At 37.9% G+C, this 7,500-nt stretch overlaps 1 non-coding gene across 1 annotated transcript; it reads right to left on the minus strand.

Annotated features, from left to right (window-relative positions):
* Positions 1-5,106: 5,106 nt before the first annotated feature.
* Positions 5,107-5,210, minus strand: LOC130947809 (small nucleolar RNA R71). Its single transcript, XR_009072812.1, has one exon. It is a non-coding gene; the product is annotated as a small nucleolar RNA R71 (small nucleolar RNA).
* Between the last annotated feature and the right edge of the window lie 2,290 nt (positions 5,211-7,500).

Consider the following 7,500-nt stretch of genomic DNA (forward strand, 5'->3'; position numbering starts at 1 on the left):
CCTTTCTTTGTCTCGGCTGTGATGTCCTACTGAGGTATGGTCGTCAGAGGGAGGGGCACGCCGTTGTATATGGCTACCGATGTATTTATCGATATGGCCTTGCCGACCTAGTCTCTCTAAGAGGTCTTTGGCGATGACACACTCATCAGTGGTATGTCCATGCTTCTCGTGAAAAGTGTAATACTTTAATTTGTCTACACCCTTTGAATATAGATAGTTTCTGGCCTTCCGTGGAAGCTTGATCAATTTGGAATTTAAGATCTCCTTGATGATATCGTCGCGCTTTATTTTGAACTGAGTATAGGATTCATAATGAGGCATTAGTTTAAAACTTTTCTTACTATCCTGTGGTTTATCTTCTTCTTTGTACTAGGGTTTTTCTGTTTTTCGAGCTTGTCGGAGTTCTTCAATGTCAATCTAACCTTTTTCCTTTTCACAAAACTCGACCAAAGTTTTTGGTTTGAGCATCCTGGAATTTCCATGGTCGGAGTCTGCTTTTGATGGCTTGTAAATGCTCCTCGGGGTGGAGGTCAGGTATGCTCATAGCCACCTTTGTGAAGTGACTCATGTAGTCTTTGAGGCTTTTGTTCTGACCTTGTTTGATTGTGTTTAGGTAGTCGAAGTCGTGCAGGTAGATAGCTAATCCAGCAAAATGCTCCTCGAACAGCTTTGATAGGTCTCGAAAACGAGAAATAAAATCTACAGGAAAAGAACAAAACCAATCAAGTGTAAGACCGTCTAGATAAGATGGAAAACAACAACATAAAACTTTATCTGATGCACCGTTTACTATCACTATGGATTTGAACTTCTTGATATATTTCTTCGGATCTCCTAACCAGTCGTAGGGGATTAATGTAGTCGGTAAGGTGAACCTTTTGGAAAGCTCGAAATTCATCACCTCGGCCGTGAATGGTCCAGTAGAATTGTCGGGCTCAGTATTTTTATTTTCTAGCCGAGCTTCTTCATTTTGTTGAGGTCGACCTTCTTTCATTCCGAGCAGTTTCGAATACATGTGTTGGGCTAGATTGGTGTTCTTCAGTTCGTTCTTAACAAGCATCATTGTTTTTTATCCGAGTATTAGTTAGCTTGGCAATTTGGTTTTCTATTCTTTGATTCTCTTCCGCCATGTGCTGGTTGGCTTGTTGCAACTCAGATACCATCCGGAGAAGCTCGAACAGTGTAGGTGGAGGAAGATCAACCATGGGCGAATTTAGAGGCTGATGAAAAAGAAAAGAATTATGTCTTCGGCCCCACAGTGGGCGCCAATTGTTCTTGTGTGAATAACCTAGATGTAACCTCGGCTATGAGAGTCAATGATGAGCGGATAATTTATACGCTTTTTGGCATTGTATTTAGGTAGTTTTTAGTAGGATCTAGCTACTTTTAGGGGTGTTTTTATTAGTTTTTATGCAAAATTCACATTTCTGAACTTTACTATGAGTTTGTGTATTTTTCTGTGATTTTAGGTATTTTTTGGCTAAAATTGAGGGACCTGAGCAAAAATCTGATAGGAGGCTGACAAATGACTGCTGATGTTGTTGGATTCTGACATCCCTGCACTCGAAATGGATTTTCTGGAGCCATAGAACTCCAAATGGCACGCTCTCAATTGCGTTGAAAGTAGACATCCAGGGCTTTCCAGCAATATATAATAGTTCATACTTTATTTGAGTTTAGACGACGCAAACCGGTGTTCAATGCCAGTTTCATGCTGCATTCTGGAGTAAAACGCCAAAAACACATCACAAACCAGAGTTAAATGCCAAAAACACATTACAACTTGGCGTTTAATCCCAAGAGAAGCCTCTGCACGTGTAAAACTCAAACTCAGCCCAAGCACACACCAAAGTGGGCCCCGGAAGTGGATTTCTGCACTTAGACTTATTTCTGTAAACCCTTGTAACTAGTTTAGTATAAATAGAACTTTTTACTATTGTATTCGAAGTCTTTGACCAGATCTTTAATCAGTGTATGCGATTTTAGACCTTCAGGGGGGCTGGCCATTTGGCCATGCCTGGACCATCACTTATGTATTTTCAATGGTGGAGTTTCTATACAACATAGATTAAGGTGTGAAGCTCTGCTGTACCTCGAGTATTAATGCAATTACTATTGTTCTTCTATTCAATTCAAGCTTATTCTTATTTTAAGATATCACTCGTACTTCAACCTGATGGATGTGATGATCCGTGACACTCATCATCATCCGTCCTTATGAACGCGTGCCTAACAACCACTTCCGTTCTACAAGCGAGAGCTAGAGTGTGTATCTCTTGGATTTCTGGTCCACGACGCATGGTTGCCTCACCTGACAACTGAGCCTCCCATTCCGTGAGATCAGAGTCATCGTGGTATAAGCTAGAATTATTGGCGGCCATTCCTAAGATCCAGAAAGTCTAAACCTTGTTTGTGGTATTCCGAGTAGGATCTGAGATGGGATGACTGTGACGAGCTTTAAACTCGCGAGTGTTGGGCGTAGTGACAGACGCAAAAGGATCAATGGATCCTATTTCGACATGATCGAGAACCGACGAATGATTAGCCATGCTATGACAGAGCATTTGGACCATTTTCACTGAGAGGACGGGAGGTAGCCATTGACGCCGGTGAAACCCGAACGTACAGCTTGCCACAGAAAGGAGTATGAAGGATTGGAGGAAGGCAGTAGGAAAGCAGAGATTCAGAAAGGACAAAGCATCTCCATACACTTATCTAAAATTCTCACCAATGATTTACATAAGTATCTCTATCTCTATTTTATGCTTTATTTATCTTTATATTCGAAAACCATTATAACCATTTGAATCCGCCTAACTGAGATTTACAAGATGACCATAGCTTGCTTCATACCAACAATCTCCGTGGGATCGACCCTTACTCACGTAAGGTTTATTACTTGGATGACTCAGTGCACTTGCTGGTTAGTTGTGCGAAGTTGTGGCAAAGTGTGATTCACGTTTGAGAGCTCCAAGTCTTTGGCGCCATTGTTGATGATCACAATTTCGTGCACCAAGTTTTTGGCGCCGTTACCAGGGATTGTTCGAGTTTGGACAACTGACAGTTCATCTTGTTGCTCAGATTCGGTAATTTTCTTCTTATTTTCTTTTCAAAAATCTTTCAAAAATTTTTTATTTGTTTTCTTTTTTCCAAAAAAAATTTCGAAAAATCCAAAAAAATTAATAAAATAAAAAAATCAAAAATATTTTTGTGTTTCTTGTTTGAGTCTAGTATCAATTTTTAAGTTTGGTGTCAATTGCATATTTTTAAAATTTGTGCATTTTTTCGAAAATTTCATGCATTGCATTCTTTATGATCTTCAAGTTGTTCTTGATAAGTCCTCTTGTTTGATCTTCATATTTTCTTGTTTTGTGTCTTTTGTTGTTTTTCATATGCATTTTTTAATCCATAGTGCCTAAACATTGAAAATTTCTAAGTTTGGTATCTTGCATGTTTTTCTTTTCTTAAAAATTTTTCAAAAATAAGTCTTGATGTTCATCGTGGTCTTCAAAGTGTTCTTGGTGTTCATCTTGACATTCATAGTGTTCTTGCATGCGTCATTGGTTTTGATCCAAAATTTTCATGTTTTGGGTCATATTTGTGTTTTTCTCTCTCATCATTAAAAATTCAAAAAAAATAAAAAAATATCTTTTCCTTGTTTTACTCATAATTTTCAAAATCTTCGGGTTGAATTAGTCAAAAATTTTTAAAATAAGTTGTTTCTTGTTAGTCAAGTCAATATTTCAATTTTAAAAATCCCATCTTTTCAAAATCTTTTTCAAAAATCAAATCTTTTTCATTTTTCCTATTATTTTTCGAAAATTTTAAAAAGTAATTTCAAAATCTTTTTCTTAATTTCATTTCATAATTTTCGAAAACTTTACTAACAATTAATGTGATTGATTCAAAAATTTGAAGTTTGTTACTTTCTTGTTAAGAAAGATTCAATCTTTAAATTCTAGAATCATATCTTTTAGTTTCTTGTTAGTCAAGTAATCAATTTTAATTTTAAAAATTAAATCTTTTTAATTTCTTTTTCAAATCTTTTTCAAAATAAATTTCAATCATATCTTTTCAATCATATTTTTTCAAACTTTGATTTCAAAAATCTTTTCTAACTTCCTATCTTTCCAAAATTGATTTTCAAAACTTTTTCAACTAACTAATTATTTTTTGTTTGATTTACTATTTCTTATCTTTTTTAAAACCACCTAACTACTTTTCTCTCTCTAATTTTCGAAAATTCCTCACTCTTTTTCAAAATTCTTTTAATTAACTAATTATTTCAAATTTTAATTTTAATTTTATTTCTTCTCTTAATTTTCGAAAATCACTAACTATTTTTCAAAAATAATTTTTGAAATTCTCTCCCTCTCATCTCTTTCTATTTATTTTATTTATTTACTAACACTTCTCATCATCTTAAAATTCGAACCATCTCTTTTCTTCTGTGTTCGAATTTTTTTCTTCTCCATCTCCTATTCTTATTTTCTTCTACTCACATAAAGGAATCTCTATACTGTGACATAGAGGATTCTTCTTCTTTTCTGTTCTCTTCTTTTTCATATGAGCAGGAGCAAGGATAAGGACATTCTTGTTGAAGCAGATCCTGAACCTAAAAGGACTCTGAAGAAGAAGCTAAGAGAAGATAAAGCACAACAATCCAAAGAAAACCTTACAGAGAATCTCGAAAAAGAAGGAGACATGGCCGAACCCAATAACAATGGTGGAGGCGCAAGAAGGATGCTTGGTGATTATACTACACCTACTTTCAATTTTTATGGAAGAAGCATCTCAATCCCTGCCATTGGAGCAAATAATTTTGAGCTGAAGCCTCAACTAGTTGCTCTAATGCAACAGAACTGCAAGTTCCATGGACTTCCATCATAATATACCTATCAGTTTTTAACTGAATTCTTGCAGATCTGTGATATTGTTAAGACTAATAGAGTAGATCCTGAAGTCTACAGGCTCATGCTTTTCCCTTTTGCTGTAAGAGACAGAGCTAGAACATGGTTGGACTCACAACCTAAAGATAGCCTGGACTCTTGGGATAAGCTTGTCACGGCCTTCTTGGCCAAGTTCTTTTCTCCTCAAAAGCTGAGCAAGCTCAGAGTGGATGTTCAGACCTTCAAGCAAAAAGATGGTGAATCCCTCTATGAAGCTTGGGAAAGATACAAGCAGTAGACCAAAAAGTGTCCTTCTGGCATGCTTTCAGAATGGACCATTTTGGATATATTCTATGATGGTCTATCTAAGCTCTCCAAGATGTCACTAGACCATTCTACAGGTGGATCCATTCACCTAAAGAAAACGCATGCAGAAGCTCAAGAACTCATTGACATTGTTGTAAATAACCAATTCATGTACACCTCTGAAAGGAATCCAATGAGTAATGGGACGCCTCAGAGGAAAGGAGTTCTTGAAATTGATGCTTTGAATGCCATATTGGCTCAGAACAAAATGTTGACTCAGTAAGTCAACATGATTTCTCAGAGTCTGAATGGATGGCAAAATGCATCCAATAGTACTAAAGAGGCATCTTCTGAAGAAGAAGCTTATGATCCTGAGAACCTTGCAATGGCAGAGGTGAATTACATGGGTGAACCCTATGGAAACACCTATAATTCCTCATGGAGAAATCATCCAAATTTCTCATGGAAGGATCAACAAAAGCCCCAACAAGGTTTTAATAATGGTGGAAGAAACATGTTTAGTAATAGCAAGCCTTTTCCATCATCTTCTCAGCAACAGACAGAGAATTCTGAGCAGAGCTCCTCTAGCTTAGCAAACATAGTCTCTGATCTATCTAAGGCCACTTTAAGTTTCATGAGTGAAATAAGGTCCTCCATTAGAAATTTGGAGGCACAAGTGGGTCAGCTGAGTAAGAAAAACACTGAAACTCCTCCTAGTACTCCCCCAAGCAATACAGAAGAGAATCCAAAAAGAGAGTGCAAGGCCATTGATATAATCAAAATGGCCGAATCCAAAGAGGAAGGGGAGGACATGAATCCCAATGAGGAAGACCTCATGGGACGTCCTCCAGACAGAAAGGAATTCCCTATTGAGGAGCCAAAAGAATCTGAGGCTCATGTAGAGACCATAGAAATTCCATTAAACTTCCTTCTGCTATTCATGAGCTCTGAGAACTATTCTTCCTCTGAAGAGGATGAAGATGTAACAGAAGAGCAAGTTGCTCAATATCTAGGAGCCATCATGAAGCTGAATGCCAAGTTGTTTGGTAATGAGACTTGGGAAAGTGAACCTCCCTTGCTTATTAGTGAACTAAATACATGGGTTCAGCAAACTTTACCTCAAAAGAAACAAGATCCTGGTAAATTCTTAATACCCTGTACTATAGGCACCATGACCTTTGAGAAGGCTCTGTGTGACCTGGGGTCAGGTATAAATCTTATGCCACTCTCTGTAATGGAGAAACTGAGAATCTTTGAGGAATAAGCTGTAAGAATCTCATTAGAGATGGCAGACAAGTCAATAAAACAAGCTTATGGATTGGTAGAGGATATGTTAGTGAAGGTTAAAGGCCTTTACATCCCTGCTGATTTCATAATCCTAGACACTGAGAAGGATGAGGATAAATGCATCATCCTTGGAAGACCCTTCCTAGCCACAACAGGAGCTGTGATTGATGTTGACAGAGGAGAGCTAGTCCTTCAATTGAATGGGGACTACCTTGTGTTTAAAGCTCAAGGATCTTCTTCTACAACCATGGAGAGGAAGCATGAAAAGCTTCTCTCAATACAGAGTCAAACAAAGCCCCCACAATCAAACTCTAAGTTTGGTGTTGGGAGGCCACAACCAAACTCTAAGTTTGATGTTCAACCCCCACATTCAAACTCTAAGTTTGGTGTTGGGAGGTCCCAACAATGCTCTGAACATCTGTGAAGCTCCATGAGAGCTCACTGTCAAGCTATTGACATTAAAGAAGCGCTTATTGGGAGGCAACCCAATTTTTATTTATCTATATTTCTATTGTTCTTTTATGTTTTATTAGGTTTATGATCATGTGGAGTCACAAAACAATTGCAAAAATTAAAAACAGAATAAAAAATAGTAGAAGAAAAAGCACACCCTGGAGGAAGAGCTGTCTGGCGTTTAAACGCCAGAAACAAGCATTTGTTTGGCGTTTAACGCCAGAAACAAGCACCAAGCTAGCGTTTAACGCCAGAAACAAGCATCAGGATGGCATTGAACGCCAGAAACAAGCTACATTTGGGCGTTTAATGCCAGAAACAAGCAGCAGTCTGGCGTTAAACGCTAGGATTGCATACAGAGGGCATTTTACACGCCTAAAGGGTGCAGGGATGAGAAATCCTTGACACCTCAGGATCTGTGGACCCCACAGGATCACCTCAAGATTTGTGGACCCCACAGGATCCCCACCTACCCCACTTCTCTCTTCTTCATTCTCACACAACACTACCCTCTCTTCTCTCCCTTGGCCGAAACCCACACCTCTCTCCCTCTTCTTCATATCTT

The sequence above is a fragment of the Arachis stenosperma genome, chromosome 1 (assembly GCF_014773155.1).
Source record: "Arachis stenosperma cultivar V10309 chromosome 1, arast.V10309.gnm1.PFL2, whole genome shotgun sequence".
NCBI lineage: Eukaryota > Viridiplantae > Streptophyta > Magnoliopsida > Fabales > Fabaceae > Arachis > Arachis stenosperma.